Source organism: Mastigoproctus giganteus, chromosome 10, assembly GCF_048544385.1.
Source record: "Mastigoproctus giganteus isolate SK-2022 chromosome 10, ASM4854438v1, whole genome shotgun sequence".
NCBI classification, from domain to species: Eukaryota; Metazoa; Arthropoda; class Arachnida; order Uropygi; family Thelyphonidae; genus Mastigoproctus; species Mastigoproctus giganteus.
In genome coordinates, this window is record NC_143584.1 from 25,577,373 (window position 1) to 25,594,538 (window position 17,166).

At 36.4% G+C, this 17,166-nt stretch overlaps 2 long non-coding RNA genes across 2 annotated transcripts; one reads left to right on the forward strand and one right to left on the reverse strand.

Annotated features, from left to right (window-relative positions):
• The first annotated feature begins 5,987 nt into the window (after positions 1 to 5,987).
• Positions 5,988 to 7,101, forward strand: LOC150078887 (uncharacterized). Its single transcript, XR_016547587.1, has 3 exons — positions 5,988 to 6,115; positions 6,667 to 6,809; positions 6,961 to 7,101. It is a non-coding gene; the product is annotated as an uncharacterized LOC150078887 (long non-coding RNA).
• A 7,725-nt stretch (positions 7,102 to 14,826) lies between these two features.
• LOC150078888 (uncharacterized) lies at positions 14,827 to 15,779 on the reverse strand. The gene is made up of 3 exons (XR_016547509.1): positions 15,646 to 15,779; positions 15,130 to 15,272; positions 14,827 to 14,949 (listed from the first exon to the last, which is right to left on the reverse strand). It is a non-coding gene; the product is annotated as an uncharacterized LOC150078888 (long non-coding RNA).
• Positions 15,780 to 17,166: the final 1,387 nt, after the last annotated feature.

Consider the following 17,166-nt stretch of genomic DNA (forward strand, 5'->3'; position numbering starts at 1 on the left):
GAAGCGGAAATCTGTTCCGAGTTAAAATATCAAGAAGTGACAGTTAAGAAACGAATATTCTTTTTGGGATGAGATTCATGTTACCGCAAGAAACACGATTCTCGTGAATTCACCAGTGTCTCCTAATGAGATAAACGCTGGCTATATTAACTGTTCAGTGCGTGCTCTAAGTGCCAGAAATATGGCCATTCGCAAATGGCTTGTGAACCTTTCGATGTGCTGCAAAAGACCACGAAATAACATTGCGTTCAGTAATAAAACACTTGAATTCTCACCCTTCATACTCAAAAGCATGAAAAAGGTGGAAGAAATAAAACGAAACACAGAGACTTAAGGCAGAACCGAATATATTATTATATGTTCACCATATTGCGCCATATATAATATGTATGTAAATTGCATGTGTTTTTTTGTCAATTTGCCGTTTTCTGGAAGAAAAACCCGAGTTTCCGGGATAAAAAACCACGCTACTCTCGCCTGAGACCGAACTCATCCACATTGGGAAAAATGCCTATAAAAATTCCTCTTGTCATCGACGGGACTCGAACTCAGGTCTTTTCCACCCAGTGTGGGGAGGATGGTGATTCTACCAACTTTACTACCCATGAAGGCCTTGTTTGCTTTACATCCTTTATATACGTAGTAGATGTTAAGAAATAGAATTGCATTGGTTTCGTATTTCGAGTAGACATGTTTAAGAGAGATGACTTTGCTTCAGAAACGAGTCTGGTTACAACGAGGCAAATGGTTGACAGAGTTTTCTCTGTTGAATGGCTGAGTGCCGCTATCCGGTTGTGAAGAACCCTCTTAAACACCGGATACGGAAGCGTAAGGGTGAATTGCACGCACCACATTCATCATATGTTGATAGACGTTTGTAAGACAAACTGATAACACTTGCTGGTAGAGTGGTAACTGATAACGGGCAGTGGTCTCAAACATGATGATAAGATAAAAGTGTATTTTGTAATTTTATTAAAATTAAAACCTTTTAAACTAACGAAAATTTAATTAATGAAAAGATGCACAAAAATGGCTAATTTACTTATAATTTTTAAAGTTTTAGAAATAAATATGCAATACAGCTACTAGAATAATAATGGCGTTGTTAGTAAAAAATTTTCGAAATTCGAAACCCGATGTGTCTTACATTAGATCTTCGGTGTACTTTTTGTCATTATTTCCATCTATGAGTAGGCGTATCCCCTGGCCTTGTTTCATCTTGTTTTCTGTATAATTTGGTCCAACTTCACACGCTCCCAGAAGTGAAGGACAATTTCGTAGCACAGGTTCCACTGCGACTTTGGACTATCCTTCCCTGTACTCATTGATGCCAGGGTGTGGTCGATAAGAGAAAATTCAGGGTCATTTCATCGCCTTGGCCTTCCTCTCCGAAGCTTGTGTTTGCGAGACCTTGACAATAAAATTTGTGGAAAGTTTTTTTCGTACACTACGTGTTCAAAAGATGGAGTGACATTGGGTGGTAAAATTTTCTAAACGACTTCGTTTTTTGTACTTTGAAGTTTTCACTTTTTACAAAAAGTTTGTTTTATGTTCTCAAGAGAATATACGATAGAAACTTGTAGCTATTTACAAAATTTAAAACAAATAGAAAGAAATTCTTTCTCAAAATCATTTAAGATTTTGATATTGAGGTCTGTTCCCCAACCGTTGTAATCAGAGACTGGTGGCGCCTGTTTGACATCATCTAATAAACCCTTCACTCACTTCATTTAACTATTTGTTTTGAATATTCGTTCGATCCATCTCTCAATTTAGATAAACCGTTTACCCCCAAAAGACTAAGTAGAACTTTATTCCATAAATCGATTGCTCTTTGAGTAAAAGAATATTTTTTCACATCTTTTCTCCAAATGCCAATTGTTTTGTGATCATCTAGAAATTCCTCCAGTCATAGATGGGAATCCACTATAAACTGGTGACAAGTAGCGAAAAAACCTCCATACTGTCATGGAGCCAAAAGAACCTGTAGAAATTCTTCTAGAAATTGCAGGAGCGTTGGAATCGGTGTATATGGTTTCAAAGAGGCTACTTCGAAAGATTATTCTCTCTTATTATTCTCATTTCAAATAAATATAGTTTTGTCGGATTTCTATTGGTCCAATTTTAATGAAATTTAGAAATTCTGGACAAGTCGTTTTAGTGAAATATAAAATTTCATGTAAATCCATCCACTGGGAGTTGGGTTATTACATGCGGACAGACTGACCAACCGACAAAGAAATAATAATTGCCGGATATATATTGGTCCGATTTTAATGAAATTTGGAACGGTTCGACAATTTTTTTAAAAGAGCCAAATATAAAATTTCATGAAAATCCATCTGCTGGGAACAAGCAGAAGGACGGATATGATGATGACAATAGGCGTCCTGTACCTGCATTAAAATGTATGCATAAAATCATAAACAGTTACTGCTTAAACATAGAATTATTTCATTACATCTCTTTAAAAGGTTCACCCTTTAATACCTGAAATCCTAAAGCATTATGTAAAATACCGAAGTAATCGTGGGAAATATAGTTCATTATTCATACTGTTATCGTTGTTGGATGTCGAAAATCCATTTATTCCACCAAAGGAATTCAAATTGGCAATTTGGTAATATTCAGCAGTATTTAATATTACTAGTTTTGTATTTTTTTAATGAACTTTTATGTTTGATTATATGTTTAATTTTATGCCCTATCTTCGGGTGGTGGAGGCTCCGAAGCCGGGAGGGCAGGAGCAGCAGTGCGTAGCACCCGCTTCTTAATTAGTCCAGGGTTCGAGCCCGTCACCACCAAATACGGAGGATGCGGAAAGGTCAGTGAATGACCACCGCATATTCCTAGAGCAATATGGCCTTAGTTGCTAATGCTCCTAAAAACCAAATAACAAACAATCTTCGGGTGGTGCTCTTAATTCTTCGACCCAAACAACATTGTTATGCAAATTGGCAGAATCACCAAGATTAGGGTGGACTGGTCAAACCATAAAATATAATCTAGCCATTGTTGGTCATATTCATGGTGGCAATACGCAAAATCGTCCTTGCCTATCGGCTAATCATAAACCTCTGTTTTATAAACCACATACTATATTTATGAGAATTATTATTATATTATACTACAGGGTGGTCATTTTAAATGTAAACCCATGAAAATGCGAATAGTTTCGAGTAAAAGAGTGCTGGAGACATGAAATTCATGAAATCCTTTATTCTGTTATGGCTTTGCCATCTATTGATAACTTCAAAAACTATAAACGGTCATGAGCAGTGTAAGCAGGAAATTAAGATGGTGTTCAGCACACAGGGGCCTGTTTTCATCATGATGTAACATTGCCTCAAAAAGAGAGTCATTTAATCTACCTCTTTCTTAAATTATTTTTGATTAACAGTCCTTCATAGGACTGATCATTGAGGAAGGGTCCTTCAATCTCATCATGAAGAACTCCTCCTTGCTATCTTTCCTCCCCTAATTATCGTACCAGGATCCTCTGAGTTTTAGAACTGACCCTTGTCGTTTAGGCATGATAGGTTTAGTACGAGTCTTTTGCTGGTTTTTATGGAATTCTGTTTCTGTATGAACGTCCTAAATCCAAATTCGGGCAGAAAGGGTTCTTTTCTGAAATAACTGCTGTAGAAATTAAAGATATTTTTCTATAGGCAAATGAATCCTAGTTGTTTCGCTGGTACGTGCCTATTAAGATGAAATTACGGGTTTATTCGCAGATGGCCCCGAACTTCTAACATCCGAGTCATCATGGAATCAATTCGCGATACCAATTTAAAAATATAATACCAATTAAAATAAGTATAATTGTGATTATATTTTGCACTAACTGAGTTTCTTAAGTATAAAATTCTGGTATAAAAAGTTTTCGTACATACATTTGCAGATTTCAGCGTGCTCTCATTTGTGGCTCGAAGGATTTTTCATCCCTCAACAAAAGACATGCCTGCCATTTTCTGGTATAAAGAACACTACCTGTCTCTTTAAAATTTTAAACCACTACTGGATTGACTGTCTTATCCAAATTCCAACTGGAAAAGTCTTTGCACTTCAATAGGACACTTAAACTTCATATACCACACACAAACATCGCTTTGCAGGGACGCCATTTTGAGATTGAGCTTTTTCATTCGAGCCACCTAGTGGTTACAATACTTGATGCAATTCCACGACATTTCTTTCAAATAATCAGATGAATAATATATGCCCACCAACCATAAATCGAACAATTTACTGAATCATAAACTGTGCATCCAGGTTTCAAATAACGTTTTATAAATTATATTGTAGCTATTAAATTAAAGCGTCCATATTTTAAAGTAATTTTCGTTTTAAATGCTTTAGGTAGTTATTGTTTGATGACATATGAAACGTGATTAAACTTGCTAAGTTTATTAATATTCATGAGCCAAGTAATAAAAGAACTGTGATAGAGTGTACTCTATTTGAATACCTTCAGGATATTATAATGTACTCCAAGGAAATGTAATGTTCTTTTATGGCAGGCCACAGATTCGTGAACTCTTCATCTACTTACAATGCTTCTTATCTGGGACTCATCTGGATTTCAAACCTGAAACATAATTTCTTTTTGTACTACGCATAAACATATTTAATATGGGGACTTACCCATATTCTGAGCTGCTAATTCCAAATTGTTAATAATAATGGCATAAATTAATTGTATGGTGAAGATAGCATGTTTCATTCTCCAGAAAACTCGGGTTTTTTTGTTTACATTCTTTAACAGCATCGCCTGTGTCTCAAAGATTTTAATGTTACCAATAATGTAATTTATAATAAAAATAGGACTTACACAATACAACGAGAACTCATGGGACACTTATGGTTATGAACAAAACATGCATATAATAGAAACTAATCAATACATGTTTTTCTTCTACTGTGGAAGACTTTTTATCAAATTTCTAGTAGAAAGTTCCATGTACTCATCTTCGGCAAACATGTGTTCTTGGAGTATGGTTTAAGGATCATCAGCGACTAAGGCCATATTGCTCCGCATACACTGCCTGTAAATTGCGTGTTCTGAGGTCGATTTTCTATTTGTTGGACGAAAAATCCGAGTTTCTGGGAGAAAAAACCATGCTACCATCGCCTGAGACTGACTAACTCATGCCATGTTGTGAAAAATGCCCATAAAATTTCCTCCAGTCGGGGAGGACGGCGATCCTACCAACAGTGCTACCCACGAGGGCTCGATAAAACATAATTAAATTGAATTTCTGGCTAATCGCGTAATTAATTTCAAGGATTTAGATAAATAACGCTATTTAAAACTTCCTTTCTTTTAAACACACCATCATAGTGAAAGATATAGCATCCCCTTCTGAGATATTATGTTTAATAATATTAGTAATCAAGTCAAGAGGACATTCTATTAAGGTTCTTTGCGAAGGACCTTAACAGAATTTCATCTTATATACAGCAAATTTTATTTTCTTTCTCGTCAGCTCTGTATTTTAGTAAAATCTGTGCGAATATATGCTGTGGGCTTTCGTTTTAAGTCAACAAAAAGTACTTGACTTAGAGTAGAATTTCAGTTGATCTTCATCAAGTACTAAGTCAGAGGCATCTTTTATTTCTATTAGATTCAATAATGGCATCGAAAGCCACGGATGAGCTCGTGTTTGCACTTTACCAGTATTTTACCGTGAAATACTGAGAACAGCCACTGGCAGATACGCAAACAAAAAGGGAATGTTGATATCATCCAATGAAATGTTGGTTATCTCTTAAACCAAACAGAAACACAATCAGCATCGTTAACATTACCCACGTGATCGGGTGACGAATCAGATTTCTCTCTCTCTGCTAGCCTCGATGGCATTCAAGCAGAATTCTAAAACAAAGCGAATCATCTGATGGGTGGAGCAGTTATGCTAATTAGAACTTCCTGATTCTGAGATGTTTCTAATGGGATGGATGTATGGAGAAGATGGCCTTGATATTGAAAATTCCCCTACATTGCCTGGTAATTTCCGCCTTCTGATAGAGTATATAATGGGTACAAGACTGGAGGATGGCACCTGTTAATCTTCAGCCGAAAGACTAGCAACTTACCACCATGCAGATCTATGTAAGTATAGTCTTACAACTTCTTTCTGTTCTGTTATATGTACTAGTCATTCTAATTTATGCCCAGTAGTGTATATTAAATGGGTCCTTGTGGGTAGCAGAGTTGGCAGAATAGCCGTCTTTCCCCCACCGGGTGGAATAGACCTGAGTTCGAGTCTCGTCAATGATGGGAGGAAATATTATGTGCCATTTTCACGACGTGACTGAATTAGTCGGCCTGAGGTGAGAGTAGCGTGGTTTCTTTCTCTCGAAAACTCGGGTTTTTCATCCAAGAAGAAGCAAATTGACCACAGAACACTCGCAATTAACAGACATATTATGTACGGTGCAAAATGGTGAAGAGTACCTTAATTCAGCAAAGAAATGGCTTTCTTTACCATGGATTTAGGAGATTTAACTTTACTAATGAAAACTAAAAGGGAGGGAAGAATATAGTGAACCACTTTTCGATATAAATTCATTGCCCAGTGTGATTTTTTCTGTATTATAAATTAGAATGACTGTTTAGCTTTGAGCGAGTCTGATATTTCTGTGTTTCTGTTCCTTGTTTAGTTCGTTCTTCTTCTCCTGGCCCTCGTGGCTGTAGCTATGGCTGTCTATCCCTACAGCTATGGATACAACTACGGCTATGCCCCTGCTCACTATGGTTCTTACTATAGTGGATACTACCCCTACGCTGGCTACTATTATAAGTAGTAAGTATCGAAAATTATATTGTTTTCATGAACTGAAGTGATTTTACAAATCTAAAAAGACAAAAATGATTTTGTAAACTGATTATACAGAGTTAACAATATTTGCTTTATTTTAAAGCGTGATAATTACGTTTTATTTTCTCTTTATTAGGATGGATCGTAGACTACCACTTTTCCTATCTTTCTCTATGAGGACGTCCTTACTGAAGTTTCATCCTTCACCTGCAGACATCGATGCTCTGTATTCCACTGTTCCCTCTCCCTTGTTTCTGAATAAATAGTTTTGCACATATGAGCGTATTTAGTCAGTTGTTTTCCACAAGAATTAGAGTCCTCTATTATTCCTCAAAAGATGCAGTTGGCTTTTAACAAAATAACTGATATTATGTACTTGAAAGAGAGATGGGTAGAACACGAGGAGGTGAATGAAAACCGGTGTTCATAGCATCTTTTGTGTGTATGATAAAGAACTCTAATAAGATTTCACACCTTCTTCAGATAGATGAAATTCATCAAGAAGAAACGAGTCAAATTAACATCGGTGAAATAAATATGAAAATAAGATAAAGAATTGTTTCAATATGTTTATATATTTTCATTAAACATTAATAAGTATAAAGCGCTCACTAATACTGTGAAAGGAAAGTTTCTTTTCACAGTAGTACTGATCTTTCGTTTTACACGGCTCTCATGTTACCTCAAACTGGCATTATGAATAAACAGCACTTCTCGTGATCCGAAAGAAACGTCACACTGTTAGAGACTATAAAAATTTGACAAGACAGTCTTCTTGAATTATGGTAACATTGCTACAATTTGTACAAAGTGTATGCAAGCTTAAAATGATTAATTTGACTGCCTCATTAAGATGGAAAACTTCCTTTCGTTTATGTACTGAAAGACGTGGTTTGGCTGTAGGGACCAGTTAAGAGGAGAAATCTTCGCGGTGTTTAGTGGATGAGTGAGTGATGAAGCACCTTCTAGTAAGGAACACGTTCTTCATAGTTAAGAACAGGTTCTTATTGATAGTCATCAATTAGACACGGATCCTTCCGGATAATATAAATCTTGATTTATGGTGACGCTAATAAGGGAGGTGGGGATACCTCTAGTGAAATAATAGCAATGATTTTCAAGCCTAGAGGGATGCTTTGTGACGATTTCTTTAACAAATCAACTGAGATTTATATGTAATGTTTGGAATTAAGAATTGAAAACCAGTTTGATTAAAAGTTACATCAGGATTTCGTGGTTCTTTCAATAGCGATCTATTTTACATTTAATTTTCCGAGAAAGCCTCTTCTGATTTGAATGTCAATTATTTTCATAAGAAATATTGGATACAAACTCTGCATTTATTCGAACCGAATAAAGGCAGAGTTTGTATCTTTATTCCGACATTGTTGATTACTGTTTTAGTCATTGACCTCAGATCAATAGTTATCAATAAAATGTCGACAAATCTCCAACCTACTGGACACCTAATTTAAAATTAAACATGCCCTTTATGAGTTAAGCTGGACGTTGGTTTTTTGACCTGAAACCCGCATTCCGTATGATATCTGCAATTTTATCCATTCTGCAATAGTATTTCAACATCCAAGGAAATCTAGAAATCATCAAAGTCGTTCTCCAACTGCGGTGGGTTGTTTAGCAATAGGCTACAGCCGGATTTTCATAAACGACGTCTACAAAGCGATAAAGGGCGTGATGTCAAAACTTGCAAACGACGTAAAGATTGGGAGAGTCATTAATAAACAGTGCCAACCAGCGAAACCATCCTTCTGGATGGTTTCAGAATTCCAGAATGGTCAAAAAAAGTGGCAGTGTTTTAATGCAGCAAAATGCAAAGTCTTACACACGGAAAATAGCGATCTAAAATACATTATACACTTGGTGGGGTTGAATTAAAAACAGTGGAGGAAGAAAGGGATGTGGGAGTTAAAATAACGGCAGATATGAAGTTTTCTGACAGCGTAAACAGGCAGCCAGGAAAGCCCATGGTGTCCAATCGATGATTTATCGAAGGTTATCCTGTCACAATCTCATTGTATAAGGGAATTGTGAGACCACATTTGGTATCTTGTATTGAGACCTCATCTGAAAAAAAGACATTGAGCTTCTTGAAAGAGACAAAAGATGGACAACTCGCATGATGAGAAAGGCGATTGGGCGACGCACGAGGAAAGACTTCGATTATGTGGACTACAGAGCTTGGCAACGAGGCACCTCAGAGAAGACATGATTGAGGTTTATAAGGCTCTGAGAGGGATTGGTAAAATGAATGAAAGCGCAATTTTCACTGTTATACAGAATTCATTACAAAACCAGCGGGCATAAATTAAAATTACTGGGGAGGGAGGAGGCTTAGACTAGATTATAGGAAATATTCTTTTAGCCAATGAGTTGTTGATTGCTGGAACAAGTTGCCTCCGGAGATAATTGACGCTGACATTTTGAAGAAATTCAAAGGTCAATTGCATAATTACCTACATGAGAAGTACATATTTTTTTATTTTCTTTCTACTTTTTTTTTGCCGGTGCAGCAAAAGCCTGTGGCTTCCTGGCACCATATGACTACACTAAAACTAAAATTCAAATTAAACGAAATATACATAGTGGCGTCCACAAGAAGGTGGGTTGTTTACATTGCACTTCGTAGCCACACTCCACGACTGAATTATTCGGTGAACCCGTCTTATTAACCAATTCTGACTTCTCATCCTGTGCCGATGTCATCTGTCTGTATTTTGTTTGTTAAAACAAACAGAATGTTTGTTTTAACTTCGCCTCATGTCACTGTGAAGAAACAGTTATCTGCCAAAAAGGAAAGATGTGTGCAAGTTATGCGTGTTATGTTGTTGTTGTATTGTTCTGGCCTCTTAGCTACCCCAAAATAGTAATCACCTGGACGGGTAATTCAGGGTACTCGACCATGACCACTGGAAGGTGGGCCAGGTCCGGTAGATAAACTTTTGATGTACAGAGAGACGAACCCACTGGAAGTAATGAGAAACGGGTGGGTGCAGGGAGATCCCTGGTGGCCCAAGACAGGGGAAAATAAAGAAGAAAGAGAGAGTAGAGATGGTAAAATATAATATACAATTTTAAGACCAGAACTAATGGATGGAGACTTATCCTGGTATTTGCATGACGTCTTAATAGACCAGTAAGGTGTCCTGAAGGCATCAATGAAGTGCAGAACTTTGGGATGGAGACGTTCCAATTATTTACATATTTTCACGAATCAGTGAGGGATCCAAAAAGCATTCTTCGAAGTAAAGGATATATGAAGACTCGAACCACATAGATGAAGACTCTCAGTATTTACATATATACACGACAACTTCACAGTCCAGAAGATATTCATTCAAAACAAGATCTTTTGGATAGAGATTTGTCCTATTATTTGCACATTTACAAGCTATTTTCAAAAACCAACAAGGTTTCTGTAGATCGGTTGTTTTAAATAGAGAACAGTTAATTTCAAATACAGATTTCTTCTTATATATCAGGTTTTTCCACATGACAACGAAGAATCGAATAGAAGATTCAACGAAGATACAACAAATCCAGAATAAAATTCTTGGTCCAAGCTATAACAAAGTTTAACTCATTCGAAAAGACGTCTCAAAGTAAAGTCCAGCACGCAATTAAGCAGATAAGATTACTTGCTTCCTTCTACTAAAAAATTTGAATGGAATGTTGGAATTCTGAAAAGTTTATTGAATTCACTAGAAGCACAGTTTTCATGTCCCTCTGACAGCTGCAGACCACGGTTAATACTAGTAAATATTCACGTTTCTCAACAAAAATTGGACACTGGTAAAGAATATGATTACATGTTTCCTGTTCACCACAAAGACGTGTGGTCATTTTCGAGGATCAGTTGGCAAAGTTTGGCACGCAAAGATCCGTGTCCACGTATAATCACCATCCTCCGCACACTAGGTAGAAAAAGCCCGAGTTCGAATCCCGTCAATGACGCAAGGTACTTTCATGGGATTTTTTCACTCCACGACTGAGTTAGTCGGTGTCAGGCGTGGTTATCAAGGTTCTCCCCCCCCCAAAAAAAAATACTTCGGTTTTTTGTCCAGCAAAAGAGACAAATCGACTAGAGAACACACAATTTATGGACATAATACACATAGGCTTATAAGTTTGGTCTTGGGTGTCCCTAATATCGCGGTTTTTTTTTATGCTGATTACCTTAAACTTTGTGCTATATCAGATGGTGCGGACAGCTTTCCTAAAATCCAACAAGAGGTAAATAAAGCTATAAAAGCTATCTATGCACGATTGTGCTAGAGATCAACATTGACAAATCTGTTCAAATAACTTTTACAAGAATAAGGTTGAAGAATGGCACTAAGACCTCCATACAGAATACTTCCATTAAGAAAGCATAAATATACAGCGACTGGTCTGACAGGATGAAAATCCAAATCGTACATTTCAAAATCATTTAAGTGCTACAAATGCCTTATGGAGCATTCGAAAAAAACTGCTGGATACCGTAAGCATACAACTGGTAGTCCACTACATGAAGAGACGCCTTACTTCGGTTGTTTCGTATGCATCTGCCATCTGTTCGTCGATTCCCCAATCCTACATTAGAAGATTCCTTATTATGGAGTATTGGGATCCTCAGATGGATTAATAGAGCTACCAAGGATTCCGTTACCACCTTGCAGTCAGTGTTCTTTATAAACACTCCACATCTTATCTTTTCCAGTCAAGTTGATTCACCAGATGTATCCCATGTTCTAGATGAAGCTCATTTACCCTCGAATGAAACACTGAGTGAAACACTGAGAAGAAATACAGAAACACGGTGATGACAGAAATCTATAAAAAGGATTTTGGATCTTCCTTATACTAAAGGTTCTGTAGTTGAGGAAACCTCCATAACTCTGTCTTTCTGAAGACGGCGAACATCTGTTCAGAACTGTACAAAATTGTAAATGGAACTTAACTAGTAGTTAAACTGTTAAAAATAATATTATAAAAATTAATTTACTTTGTGTTTCGATGTAAGAGGCCAGTCATCTGTTATGTAATTAATCTCTAGTAGCTCTTTATGAAATTGGTATCCATTTGAAAATGTGCGCAATACTAGCAACTGGTATAACTAAGTTCTAAAATAACATACAATTCAGACATTTTGGCCATACAAGGGTCAATTATGCGAGTAAACTAAGATCAATAAATATTAGTTGTAAATTTGAATTTAAGTTCCACATTCACAGTATGGACCAAGCGATGGATGAGAGTTTGTATCCAGAGTTATTCAAATTGCTTGGTTGTCAGGAGTGATCACACTTTCTATTAAGCTTAATTACACAGAACTGACTGTTTTTTTCAGTCATGGGTAGTCCTGATCCTAAGTTTAATGAAAATAGGTCGCATTTTTCTTTTTTGAAATTGATAATAACTGAACTTAATATGAGGTCATAATTACAAGCCTCAATGGCAGTATGCTTTCACAAAAGATTTGATTTCAATCAAGTACACTTTTTTCTTTTGATATTCAGATTTTATGGTTACAATTGAATTTTTAGAACACCAGGTTATACACACACTGCCCAAAACATTCGAACTTTTATTCAGCATCGAATCGGGCGACCTTTGTTTCAAATAACAAGTGTGCAGTGTGGCATGGATCCTATAAGGCGTTTTAGTGCGGTTTGGTCTTATTATAACCATTCTTCCATCAAAATATCGCGTAGCTGCGACAAAGTTGAAGGAAGAGGACTTCGTTGCCGAATAGCTCTTTCCAGCATACCTCACACATTCTTAACAGGATTGAGATCAGGTGAATGTGGGGAGGATCGTGGAAATCCGTCTCATGTTCTCGGAACCATTCTTGCACGATTCTGGCACGATACACTGTTCATTGTCATCCATAAAGTGGCCATCACTTGCGGGATAAAAGTTTAACATTTTAGGGAGCAGTAGATCCGATACAAAATCCATGTACTCCCTGGATGATATTTGACCTTTCACCGGTATCAACCTACCCAGTTCGTGTCAACAAAATATTCCCCATACCATGATGCCACCTCCAAATAACTGGTTTTCCTACCGTTTCTTGAATCGTGGATTCCGATAAACATGCACTTATGATGAGACCTTTTCAAAGTCTAACAGGTCATGCGTTTTCCCCATTCTGGTTTCAGATTACTGCAGTCGAACAGTCTGTGCAGCATTTATATTCAACCAGGCAACACGTCATCAACCCACTTCAGAGTTTTATTTGGCCAATGCCTGTGTACAATAGTTAAGATAAATTGAATTGGTGGACAGGGGGAAATGGAAGTTGGAAGAGCATTTTCCTTAGCATAGTGTATTGGCAGATCGTGTTAAAAGGCTTTTTGCGTCAATGAGATAGAGTTTTCTGAAAAACCTACAGAACTGCATCTGGAAGGAACTCAATTTCTACAACGATTGTTAGTTTCTACAGGTGTTTCGAACTAGTTTAGAGGAAGATAATGCAAGGAATTTTTATGCTCTTTTTCACAATGTGGCTGAGTTATTCGGGCTCAGGCATGGGTTGAATGGTATTTTCTATCAAACAGAAATCGAGTGTAGAATACAGGCAATTGCAGACATAATATACTGACGCCTTATTGCCTTAGTAGCTTTGACGCTTAACACGCACTTACCCTCTTGGGAGGTGGCTGGTTTAAGGAACAATATTTCATAATAGGAGAGATTTGGGATTTGTACCGTTAACAGTTATTCAAAATACATAAATACAGAAAGTGAATAATAATTTATGCAAAATAAAAGAAAAATTCATAAATTATTATTCACTTTATATTGCGTTACAACCCGAGTATTGTTGCACTTAACTTTTTTGAATAACTCTTAGCCTTTATTAAGGTTAATGCTCTAATTGGCGAATTGAAGTTTGGGCTCTTTGTAAAATGCAAGGGTTATCAACCCTGGAAGAGGATTATTGCGTGCTTCCATCAGCGAAATTATGGAGATGATGCGGTATGTGGAAGAAAGTTGTTCATTAACATCATAAAACAGTAAAAGGAATAAAACTTTGAGGCATTCCAGCATTACCCAACAAGTTTGCACATAAAGAAATGTCCTCCCATATTATATAGTTGAGTGGCCAGAGAGGAAATTGGTTCGGAGGCAGAAGGGAGAGAAAAAGGCATGAGCTTGGAGTTTGGTTAAGAATCTTTATTCCAAACCAGATGAAAATATCTTTCAAATATTAAGAGAAAGGGCTTGGCTTCAAATATTTTCATCCGGCTTGTTTCTACGAGTTTAGAAAGTTGTTTTTCAATTTTTTGTTTTATAATACGCATTTTGTCAGTCTATATTGGTTGCGTACACTGGATCTATCAAAAAAGAGAGGTCTGATTTTCATTTGGCTACTCAGCATTGAATTCCTCTGTCTCTGTACTATAAATTCCACCTCGAAACCTACATCAAAAATCTTCCATGGCCTTAAAGCACTTAATTTGGATACATATTCCGAAAGGATATATTAAATCAAACGGTACAACTTGGGATTTCATTGCATCTATTCTTAACTATCACCGATTACAGGATGTAGTATTGTCTTAAAAATTCCTGGTCTTATTTTAAGGAAAGAAAGCAAGCTAGAACTGTAAAGGCTGTAGACTGGTTTATAATATTCTAGACGGTGGGTGCATGCCTCTAAACACTTGATAATTTAAGAAACCTTTCCGAACATGCATGGTACTCCATTGCCACGTCCTGCCTTCCTATTTCTATTTGAGTATTCGTATCTGGTTTCCAAGTTAGCTTTGTGAATTGGCTTATATAAATATATTTTTCATATTTTTCCCTTTAGAGGAATTAGAAACTACAAAATCGAAGTTGAAGAACACTGACTCAGAGCATTTCTTTTCCGTATATTTAGAAGTACGTCAATGTTTCATCGGTGAAGAAATGGACTGTGAGGTGTGGTTATGATATCATTCAGTTATAAAAATCACAAAATGTTTCAGAAAAAAGTCATTTCACACAGAGATCTTTTTGAAAGTATTTATTTAGATAAAAACGAGGAAGTTGGAAGGTACATGAGAGTTGAAGCTTCTGTGAGGATGTCCTTAGAAAGAAAGATTAAAAGAATAGGAAAATTCTATACATCATCCTGAAAAGAAAACAAAAAGGAAATTAGTTAAATTAAAACCACATTTATAATTCAATAGTGCACATTAATTGCAACGATTTATCTCTTTATTTTTGAAAGGAAATCTTTATAGACTTAATGATAATGGATAAGTAAAGTTTAATTTAATATAATGAAACAGTTAACTTAAGGGATACTTACTACTTATAATAGTAGCCAGCAAAAGGGTAATATCCACCGTAGTATGAGCCATAGTGAGCCAGAGGTGCGTAGCCATAATAGCCACCGTAATAGGGATAGACCGCAAGGGTTGACACCACAAGGGCGAGGAGGAGAAGAGCAATCTAAAAGGGAAAAGAGAAATGGGCGTTTATGTGAAGCTAAAAACTATCTGTTTAATCAATAATCCCCTGAAATCTATAGTTTACAATCAGCCCAGCTATATAATAATAAAATTCAATTTTTTCTCTTAATTAAAATGTATTTATAAGATTCCTGTCACAAAAATTTAATCCAAGTTCAAATATTACATCAAATTATAAATAAAAAATCAATCTTTGCACGAAAATTATGTTTTACAGTCCAGATAACTTAAGAGAGAATCTAAGTTTTAGAAATCTTAGGTTTTCTATATGAATATAGTCCAAATACATTCACTCCAAAAGCCACCAATTGCACGTATAAAATGGAACACAAAGAATAAAACTGCATACTTACGAGGAATTGCATGATTATAAGTTGCTAGTCTTACTGCTGAAGATTAACAAACTCTGGAAGTTCTGCACCCTTTATATACTTTTTTAAAAGGGTCAAAAATGGATAGACCGTGTTTGGTTCAATAGCAAGGTCAACTCGAACATCCACTCATAATCTTAGGTCAGGTGTGGCAAGTCAGGAGGTGTCCTATTAAGTTCAAAGCTCCACCCATCGCTTTTTGTTTTACATACTTTAAATATTTCTTTCGAGGTAAACGAGTGGATGAAATCTGACTTTTGTAGGCTGATTGGGGGATGACTAATGTTGGAAAAGAAAGGCCAAGGGTGGGGAGAATTTGCAGCGTTCGCTGAAACCGGCACAAAATTATCAAGATCGTGTTGAGTAATATTTTCCTTAAGACCGAGTATTGAAACTTGGCACTTTGACAGCGGATGGTGGAAAACGACAAAGGAATCAAATATATTGTGATTCGCACAAGGAAAAGCGAAGCAAAAAAATGTTATCATTGTATTAATAATTCCTGTTTTAACAACCTCTAAACAGTGTCAACCTCGTTAATTTTAATTGCTCAGATAACCTCCTGTGAGATTGGATATTTTCAACGTACGGTTGATAAACCGATCTGTAAATATCACACGAGCCTAGAAGACCTATACGTAATCCTCCTTTGATATTGTGAAATTAGATGTACTTGAAACAAAGATAACATCCATGAAAAACCCCGTTATTTTCATTTGATATTAATGTTTCAGAAGTCCCAAGAAACTTTTTTATTTAAGGACTCCATTGCCTTCACCCGAGAAAGCAATAGAAAATTAAATTTTAATTTTTAAGCACCTTATTTAAGAGTACCACCATGAGCAGATCAGCGAGAGTTTCCAATATTTTGGTCATGCGTTGTATATGTACTATAATGTGATTAAACGTTTTCAGACCTTTCTTGTTGACCTGTAAGACGTTTCTGTTGTTTCTTTCTTTAGGTAAACTTCTCCAAACATTTTAGACTGTCATAAACCTGTTTAAAGAACATAACTTCGCAACAACTCAATTAATGTTGTCCCCAGGGTAATTTAAAGCCCTGTACGGAACAGGCTTTCTGATAGCCGCCAGCACAGACAAGAGTAACTGGTTGAGGTATCATTATTCTAACATTAAGGAGCTTTTAATGTCACTCAAATGGATTAGCAAATAAAACAACAATGGATACGTAAGCTGGGAAGAAGGATAGAAGCTACTGGCAATATAGACTGATAACTTAACACTTTTATCATTTCCTTTCTTGAACGCATCGTTGATATGTTCTTCTATTTTTATATTCTTGGGTTTCATGGTCTTCTTCCATGGTCTAAATACTTTGTGGCTTCTTCTTCGGTTTCTGATGCTCTGTGGCTTCCTAGAAATGAGATGCATCCATTTTGAGGAAGTAAACTTGATTATGGTTTCAATTGCACCGCTCAGTCGAAATTGGCAAATCTTACGAGAGCAATTTGTGCATTAAATGCTGATAATGTACCGGAACTC